Here is a 7,659-nt window from a genome sequence, read left to right on the forward strand (position 1 = left end):
GGTTCTTCATGTGGGGGACACATGAGCCATTGGCGTATCATTTAGACACTTCCTAATTCACAGAAACATAAACTCTAGTTGTATTTCCTGAGGTTAAGAGAAAATGAAGAAAGCATTTCACATACCTGTTTTGGGCTCCTCCTCATTTTTCCTAACTCTGCAGAGAAATTAGAAACACGGAGTTCTTTCTATATTTACTAACATAACACACACCACTTCTTTTAATTCTGCATCTTTCCTCCCTTTATGTAATTGACACACTGACCAGTTCTTAGGGGACGCTCTCTACTTAAGGACTTGCTAATTTCAAATCATCTTTGGCATCTTTCTTTGAGCATAATGTGATCCTACTGGAATTCACCCCACACCTAAACCTTAATTGGTTATCAAGAGAAATACTACTACCAGCAATTGATCTTAAATGTTTGTACCACCAGTAAAAATTTCCACTTATGACAACATTTTAATGTCTCCTCCAAATTTTGTTTTGTTTTGTTACTAGAGTCAGAACATAACATGACATCTAAACACCTAACATTTTATGGGAAAATTACAGTATTACAAATTGAGCATCCCAAATCCGGAAATCCAAAATCTGAAATGCTCCCAAATCCAACACTTCTTACAACTTATATGATGCTAAAAAGAAGTGCTCACAGGAGCATTTTGGATTTTAAGTTTTTCAGATTTGGGATGCTAACCCAGTACATCTACTGCAAATATTCCAAGATAAAAAAAAAAGTTAGAAATTCAAAACACCTGGTTTTAAGCTTTCTGCATAAGGAACACTTTGTCTGCATGAACTATAGGCATGAAGCTGTATAGGAGATCTCTAGATCCTCCTCTTCCTGCACAACTGAAAGCGCACACCCCCGGAACAATGCCCTATTCTCCCAAACTCAGCTCCTGGAAACCACTATTCTACTCTCTGATTCACTCTAGAATCCACTGAGATGAGTTGCATAGAGTAGTGAAACTCATAGAATCAGAAAGCAGAATGTCTAATGAGAGAAAGTATCTGCAAGACTTCTTCCCGAATATTGGTCTAATAGCCACCAAACACAAATGGTCCATGGGGGCTAGACTTCCATCATCAGTTCATTTTTGCCCTTTCCATCAGTCAGTTCTGCATTTGCAAACATCAACATGTATTTCCAGAAAGATCCACATGGTCCTCACCCATCCTCTACAGCGGGAAGGGAACATCATGGACACAGAACAGGGAACATGGTCTTGGTCCAAAGCTATCAGCTCTTGCTTGTCCCCTTCACTCTTTGTAGGTCATTCCTTGGACTCTGCTCTATCTTTAGAGGTCACTGGCTCAAGTCAGTCACTATGAGACAGCTGGGAAAACAGCCCCACCTTGTGGCTCCACTGCCTGATGACCGAACCGACCTCCAGGCTTGACTCTGGTCTCCCCTGTGTTATTTCTGCTGAAGTGCCCAGTCCCAGGCCAGGCTTTCCAGTACCCAAAGAGTTTAAGGACAATGGGAAGTTCCATCATCCATCTCTAGGATATCCTTGAAAGGGAAGCTGCAGAGAAACCATACCTTGGAGGGCAAAGTAAGACTGAAACTAAGAAGATTCCAGCACTGCATGCTCCAGGTGAGGACAACAGGGTAGGCCAGGCAGGCAATTGTAGAGGGAGGGACTCAGAGAGGCACCAGGGGCTGTGACTGCTGGTCGCGTGTCTTTCTGTGACTCAATGCTGCTGCTCAATTCACACTTGAGAAAGTCTGTGCTTCTCCCACATACAGAAGGCAACCTCACAATCTATGAGCCCTCAGATTGCTATGCATCTGCCTTGTAACACACACACCTGCCATGGGCTTTTAAGGACTTGGGTGAGCTGAGAAGTGGGAAATGCCATCTCTGATTGAAAAATGTCTTTGGAGGAATCAAAGGTGCCACACAGGGCTATCTTCTCTCTGTTATCTGCACAGTGGAGACTCCCAAGCCCTCCATCTCCAGCAGCAACTTAAACCCCAGGGAGGCCACGGAGATTGTGATCTTATCCTGTGATCCTGACACTCAGAATGTAAGCTACCGGTGGTGGATAAATGGTCAGAGGCTCCCTATCAATCGCCCGTGGCAGCTGTCCGAAAACAACAGGATTCTCACTCTATCTGGTGTCACAAAGGATATTGCAGGACCCTATGAATGCGAAATGAAGAACCCAGTGAGTTCCAGCCGCAGTGACCCAGTCACCCTGAATCTCATCTGTGAGTATCTTCTGTTCCTCTGTGAGCCAGGCTGCCATCCCAAATACACATGGCCAGAGGCCAGGCCTCCCAGTCCCTCTCAGGTCCAAGTACAGAGACCTTTATCTCTGGACATCAAAGCTGGCCATAACTACTAAGGGTAGGCTTAGGTTTGATAAAAAATGGGAGAGAAGAGGCTGCTCCTTTCAAGGGAGGCTCAGGGTCCATAGGTAATGATGAGAGAAACAGGTGAATGTCTCAGGCTTCAGATCAGTTAACACAGCAGGGATTTGGCTGGGACTTCAGTGTTGTGACTTAGCTCACAGGGTCACTGTGGCCCTTCCACAGACCAGGATTTTCCCTTCCCTCTCACAACATTAGCTGTGACTTTATTCTCTTTGCTCCAGATGGCTTGGATGCCCCCACCATTTCTTCTTCATACACCTATTAGCACACAGGGTAAGTTCTCTAGCTCTCCTGCCTCACAGACTCTCACCCACTGGCAGAGCATTCTTGGCTGATTGATGGGAAGTTGCAGCAATCAGCACCAGTGTTCTTTATCCCCCAAATCACTAAAACATATACAGGGGTCTATGTCTGCTTCATCCATAACTCAGCCACTGGTGGAACAAATCTCATAATCAAGAGGATCATAGTCCCTAGTAAGTGGATCCCTGGAGCTTTGGCAATGTATTTTCCAGTGAAGTCTATCTGGCTATCAGGGAAAAGCCAGCTGCCCTCTGCAAAGGGAGAGGGAAAATCAAAAACCCAGGACAGGGATTATGTTTCTGCTTCAAAACCACCAGCTTTTGCCTGTCCCCTTCACTCTTTCTAGTTCATTCTTTAGACTATACAGTAACAGTGAACAATCTGAAAGGAAATTAAGAAAAGCATTTCAATTCACATTAACATCAAAAGGAATAAAATATTTTGGAATAAGTTTAACCAAAAAGGTCAAAGGGTTATACCCTGAAAACTCCAAAACATTACGGAAAGTAACTAAAGACGACATCAATATATGGAAAGATATTTCATTCTCACGGATTGGAAGAATCAATATAGTTAGGAAGACAATGCTACCCAACATGAGCTGCAGATTCAACGCAACCACTACCAGAATCCCAGTAAGATTTTTTGCAGAATTACAAAAATCTGTCCTAAATCTGACCTGACAGGCTCTTATTAATGACTGCCACAACAGAGACACTGAGAAAAAGATGCAACCATGAAAAGGTGGAAACATTTGATGGCATAGAAAATAGCAATCAGCTCTCTCACATCCCAAAGCCTTCAAAAATATACAAGTGCAGCATGGCTAGTACGGAATTGACCAAAAACTAATCATGAAGCTAGAAACTTGGTTAGAGAAAAAAAAAAAGGGCAAGAATGTATTTGGCCTATCACCTCCCACTTTGGCGTACAAATCTGATGCTGAAAAGAAATGCTCACTGGAGCATTTTAGATTTTGAATCTTTCAGATTTGCGATGCTAAACCAGTAAGTGTACAGCAGATCTCCAGAACCTCCCCATCTGCGCACACATGAACAACTTCTGACTCTCCCCACTCCCAGCTACTGGCAACCAGCAGTCTATTCGCAGATTCACTTTGGAATCCACTTACATGAGGTCCCTAGAGTAGTAAAACCCATCGAATTGGAGCGTAGAGTGTACAATGAAAGAAAATATTTGCAAAAATTCTCCCCGAATTTGTCTCATATCCATCAAACACACATGGTCCATGAGGACCAGATTTCCAGCAGTTCATTCCCACCATTTCCACCAGTCAGTTCTGCATTTGCAAATGTCCACATGTATTTCTGGAAAGATCCACAGAGTCATCACCTGCCCTCTGCAGAAGGAGAGGAAACTTAAAAGAACCCAGAACAGGGAACATGGTTCTGTTCCAAAGCCACCAGCTCTTGTCTGTCCCCTTCACTCTTTTTACATCATTCCTTGCACTCTGCTCTATCTTTGGAGGTCACTAGCTCAAGTAAGTCATCATGAAACACCTGCAAAAAACTGCCCCACCTTGTGCCTCCACTGCTTGATGACTGAACTGACCTCCAGGCTTGACTCTGGTCTACCCTGTCTTCTTTCTGCTGAAACATCCATTCCAGGCCAGACTGCTCAGTATCTTCAGGGTTTCAGGACAATGGGAAGTCCCATTATTACTCACCTGTAGAACGTCCTTGGAAATGGAAGCTGCAGAGAAATCACATCTAGGGGGGCAAAGTAGGATGGAATTTGGAAGGGGCCCAGCAGTCGCATATTCCAGGTAAGGAACCCAAAGTGAACCAGCCAGTCAGTTGATTAGAGAGGGACTGGGAGGGGTACCAGAAGCTGTGACTCCCACTGATGTGTCTGTCCATGACCCAACACTGCTGCTCAATTCACACTTGAGAAAGTCTGTGCTTCCCTAAGACAGAGCAGGCAGCCTCACAGTCTTTGAGCCCTTAGATCATCATGCATCTGTCTTGTGACACACACACCAGCTATGGACTTTCAAGGACTCAGAGGGCTGAGAGGTGGGAGATGCCAACTCTGATTGAAGGATGCCTGTGGAGGAATCATAGGTGCCACACAGGACAAACTTCTCTCTGTTATCCACGCAGCGGAGCTGCCCAAGCCTTACATCACCAGCAACAACTTCAACCCCATGGAGAATAAGAATGTTGTAGCCTTAACTTTGAACCTAAGACTCAGGGCTACTCCTACTTGTGGACGGTAAATGGTCAGAGCCTCCCGGTCAGTCCCAGGCTAAAGCAATCCGGTAAAAAAAGGATCCTCAGTCTACATTATGTAACGAGAAATGACACAGGACCCTATGAATGTGAAATATGGGATCAAGTTGGTAGCATCTGCAGTGACTCAATCACCCTGGATGTCCTTTGTATCTTTGGTTCCTCTGTGGACCAGGCCACCAGATAAAATCCAAATGACCAGAGGCCAGACATCTGAGTCTCCCTCAGGTCCAAGTACAGACACTTTTATTTCTGGACACCCGAGCTGGCCATGACTCCCTGCCCTGGGGAAACCTGGGTAGACACAGCCTTAACCAAGAATAGAAGGGGAGGGGCTGCTTTTGTCATGGGAGACTTGGGGTCTACAGCCTGTGATGGGAGGAACAGGTGAATACCTCAGGCCTCGTCTCAGTGAACACAGAAGGGGTTTGGCTGGGCATTGAGGGCGTGTCTTGACTCAGAGGGACACTGTGTCCCTTTAAGAGACCAGGAGCATCCCTTCCCTTGGACGACATCACCTGTGGCTTTATTGTCTTTACTCCAGATGGTCCACAAGTCCCCAGGATTTTCTCTTCATTGGCCTACTACCGTTCAGGAAACACCCTCCAGTTGTCCTGCTTCACGGACTCTAACCCACCGGCAGAGTATTCTTGGACGATTAATGGGAAGTTTCTGCAATCAGGACAAAAGCTCTCTATCCCCCAAATTACTACAAAGCATAGCGGGCTCTATGTTTGCTCTGCTCGTAACTCAGCCACTGGCAGTGAACGTTCCACATCCAAGAGGATCAACGTTTTGGGTAAGTGGATCCCTGCATCATTGTCAATAGGGTTTTAGGTGGAGTCTATCTGGCTTTCAGAGAAGAGTCAGGAAAACATTTTTATTCCCAGTCTGTGTCCCATGGGCAGAAGCAAATCCTAAATTCTCCTCCTGAACCCTCCCAATTTGTCTGTACAGACCCTCTTCTCCTTTTTTTTCTGTTTTCTCATGGTTGACCTTGTGTCCAGCCTGGGAAAGGTAGGGAGGGGACTTTGTCAGCCCTGAGCCATATGTGGTGGAAGAGGCTTCACAGAGGGACAAGAAGGAGAGTCCTCAAGATCAAGTTGCTTCTTGCTGTCACCAACACATCCCTGTCCACCACCACATCTTTGTTTTCTTTTACCTACTCCATGAGCTACAAGGAACATCTGAGGTTTTGAAACAAGCTCACATTTTTCCCCCAAATCAGAGGAGGAAGCCCCTTGGATGAGGGAGGAGCAGCTCAGACTGCTCCCTTCTCTACTCCAGGCTTCACTGGTGACTGGCCCTGCCTGACTCCACCTGGGGTGAGACCAGCATGTGTGGAGAAAGAGAACTGGTGGCCTGCCCTGAATGCGGCTAAATTGAGCTGCCAGTTGAAGTGAAGCCTAGGCTGCAGGGAAATAAGAAGAGAGGGAGCCTCGGGGCAGACTCTTCAGCTGTGTCCTGGCTCTGAAGTCACCGGCTGTATGAGGCTGTGGGCACTGCATGTGGGACACAGCACAGAGGACAGTGAGTGCTGCACACTTGAATAAATAGGGAGATTCACCTCTGGGGCTCTGCATGGCAAGAAAGGGGCAAAGAAAAAAGTGTGTATTTATAGAGTGTAAGACTACCAGGACACTTTAAATATATCTAATATAAGATTTATCATTAACTATTTCTAAGTGTGCAATTTAGTGTTGTGTAACCATCACACTATCCATTTCCAGAACTTTTTCCTTTTACCATATTAAACCTCTGTACCCTATAAACAGTAACTCTCACTTCTTCTCCCCCTATCCCTTAGCACATACCATTCTACTTTTGGTCTCTATGTAACTGGCTATTCTATCTTTTATAAATGGTATTACAGAATAATTATCCTTTCATGTCTGGCTTATTTCAGTTAGCATCATGTCTTCAAGGTTCATCTACTTTGCATGATGTATTGGAATTTTATTCCTTGTTAAGTTTGAATAACTTTTCGATGTATAGATATACCTCATTTGCCCACACCCTTATCTTTCAATGGACTTTTCTGTTGTTTCCATTTTTTGGCTATTGTGAGTAATGCTTCTCTGAACATCAGTGTGCAAATATTTGTTCAAATTTCCTTCCATTTTATAGGCAGTATGTCCAGAAGTAGACTTGTTGGTTCGAATGGTAATTTATTGTTTAATTTTTTGAGAAACAGCCACACCACTTTTTACAGTGGCTATAATATTTCCCATTCCCATCAGCAATGCACTAGAGCTCCAATTTTTCCATCTATTTGAAAACACTTGTTGTTTTGTGTTGCTGTCATTGTTGTTTATCAAAGCCATCCTAAAGTGTGTGAGGTGGAGTCACATTGTGGTTTTGATTTTCATACCTCTACATATTCATGATGCTGAGGAACTCTGCATGGGCTTCTTGGATATTTGCATGTCTTCCTTGGAGAAAACTCTATTTTAATCCTTGGTTCATTTTTTAATTATGTTTTTGGGTGTTTGCTGTTGTTGACTTGTAGTTTTTCATGTATTCTGGAAATTAATTTCTTATCGCTCTTAAAATTTGCAAATATTTTTCTCATTTCATGGGTTGCCTTTTTACTTTCTTGATAATGTTCTTCAATATATAAAAGGTTTTGATATTTATGAAGTCCAATGTATCCATTTTATTTGTTGCCTATGCTTTCGTTGTTACAACCAAGAAATCATTGTGAAATCCAATATCAT

At 44.0% G+C, this 7,659-nt stretch overlaps 1 pseudogene across 1 annotated transcript in view; it reads left to right on the top strand.

Moving 5' to 3' along the window:
* The window catches only part of LOC105525020, a 24,498-nt pseudogene that overhangs the window by 11,416 nt on the left and 5,423 nt on the right, over window positions 1-7,659 (top strand). Inside the window, exons 4-6 of the transcript XR_001003846.1 lie at window positions 1,916-2,222; window positions 4,814-5,091; window positions 5,487-5,741. The product of XR_001003846.1 is annotated as a putative pregnancy-specific beta-1-glycoprotein 7 (transcript). The remainder of the gene's footprint in view (window positions 1-1,915; window positions 2,223-4,813; window positions 5,092-5,486; window positions 5,742-7,659) is intronic.

The sequence above is a fragment of the Colobus angolensis genome, unplaced genomic scaffold (assembly GCF_000951035.1).
Source record: "Colobus angolensis palliatus isolate OR3802 unplaced genomic scaffold, Cang.pa_1.0 Scaffold512, whole genome shotgun sequence".
NCBI lineage: Eukaryota > Metazoa > Chordata > Mammalia > Primates > Cercopithecidae > Colobus > Colobus angolensis.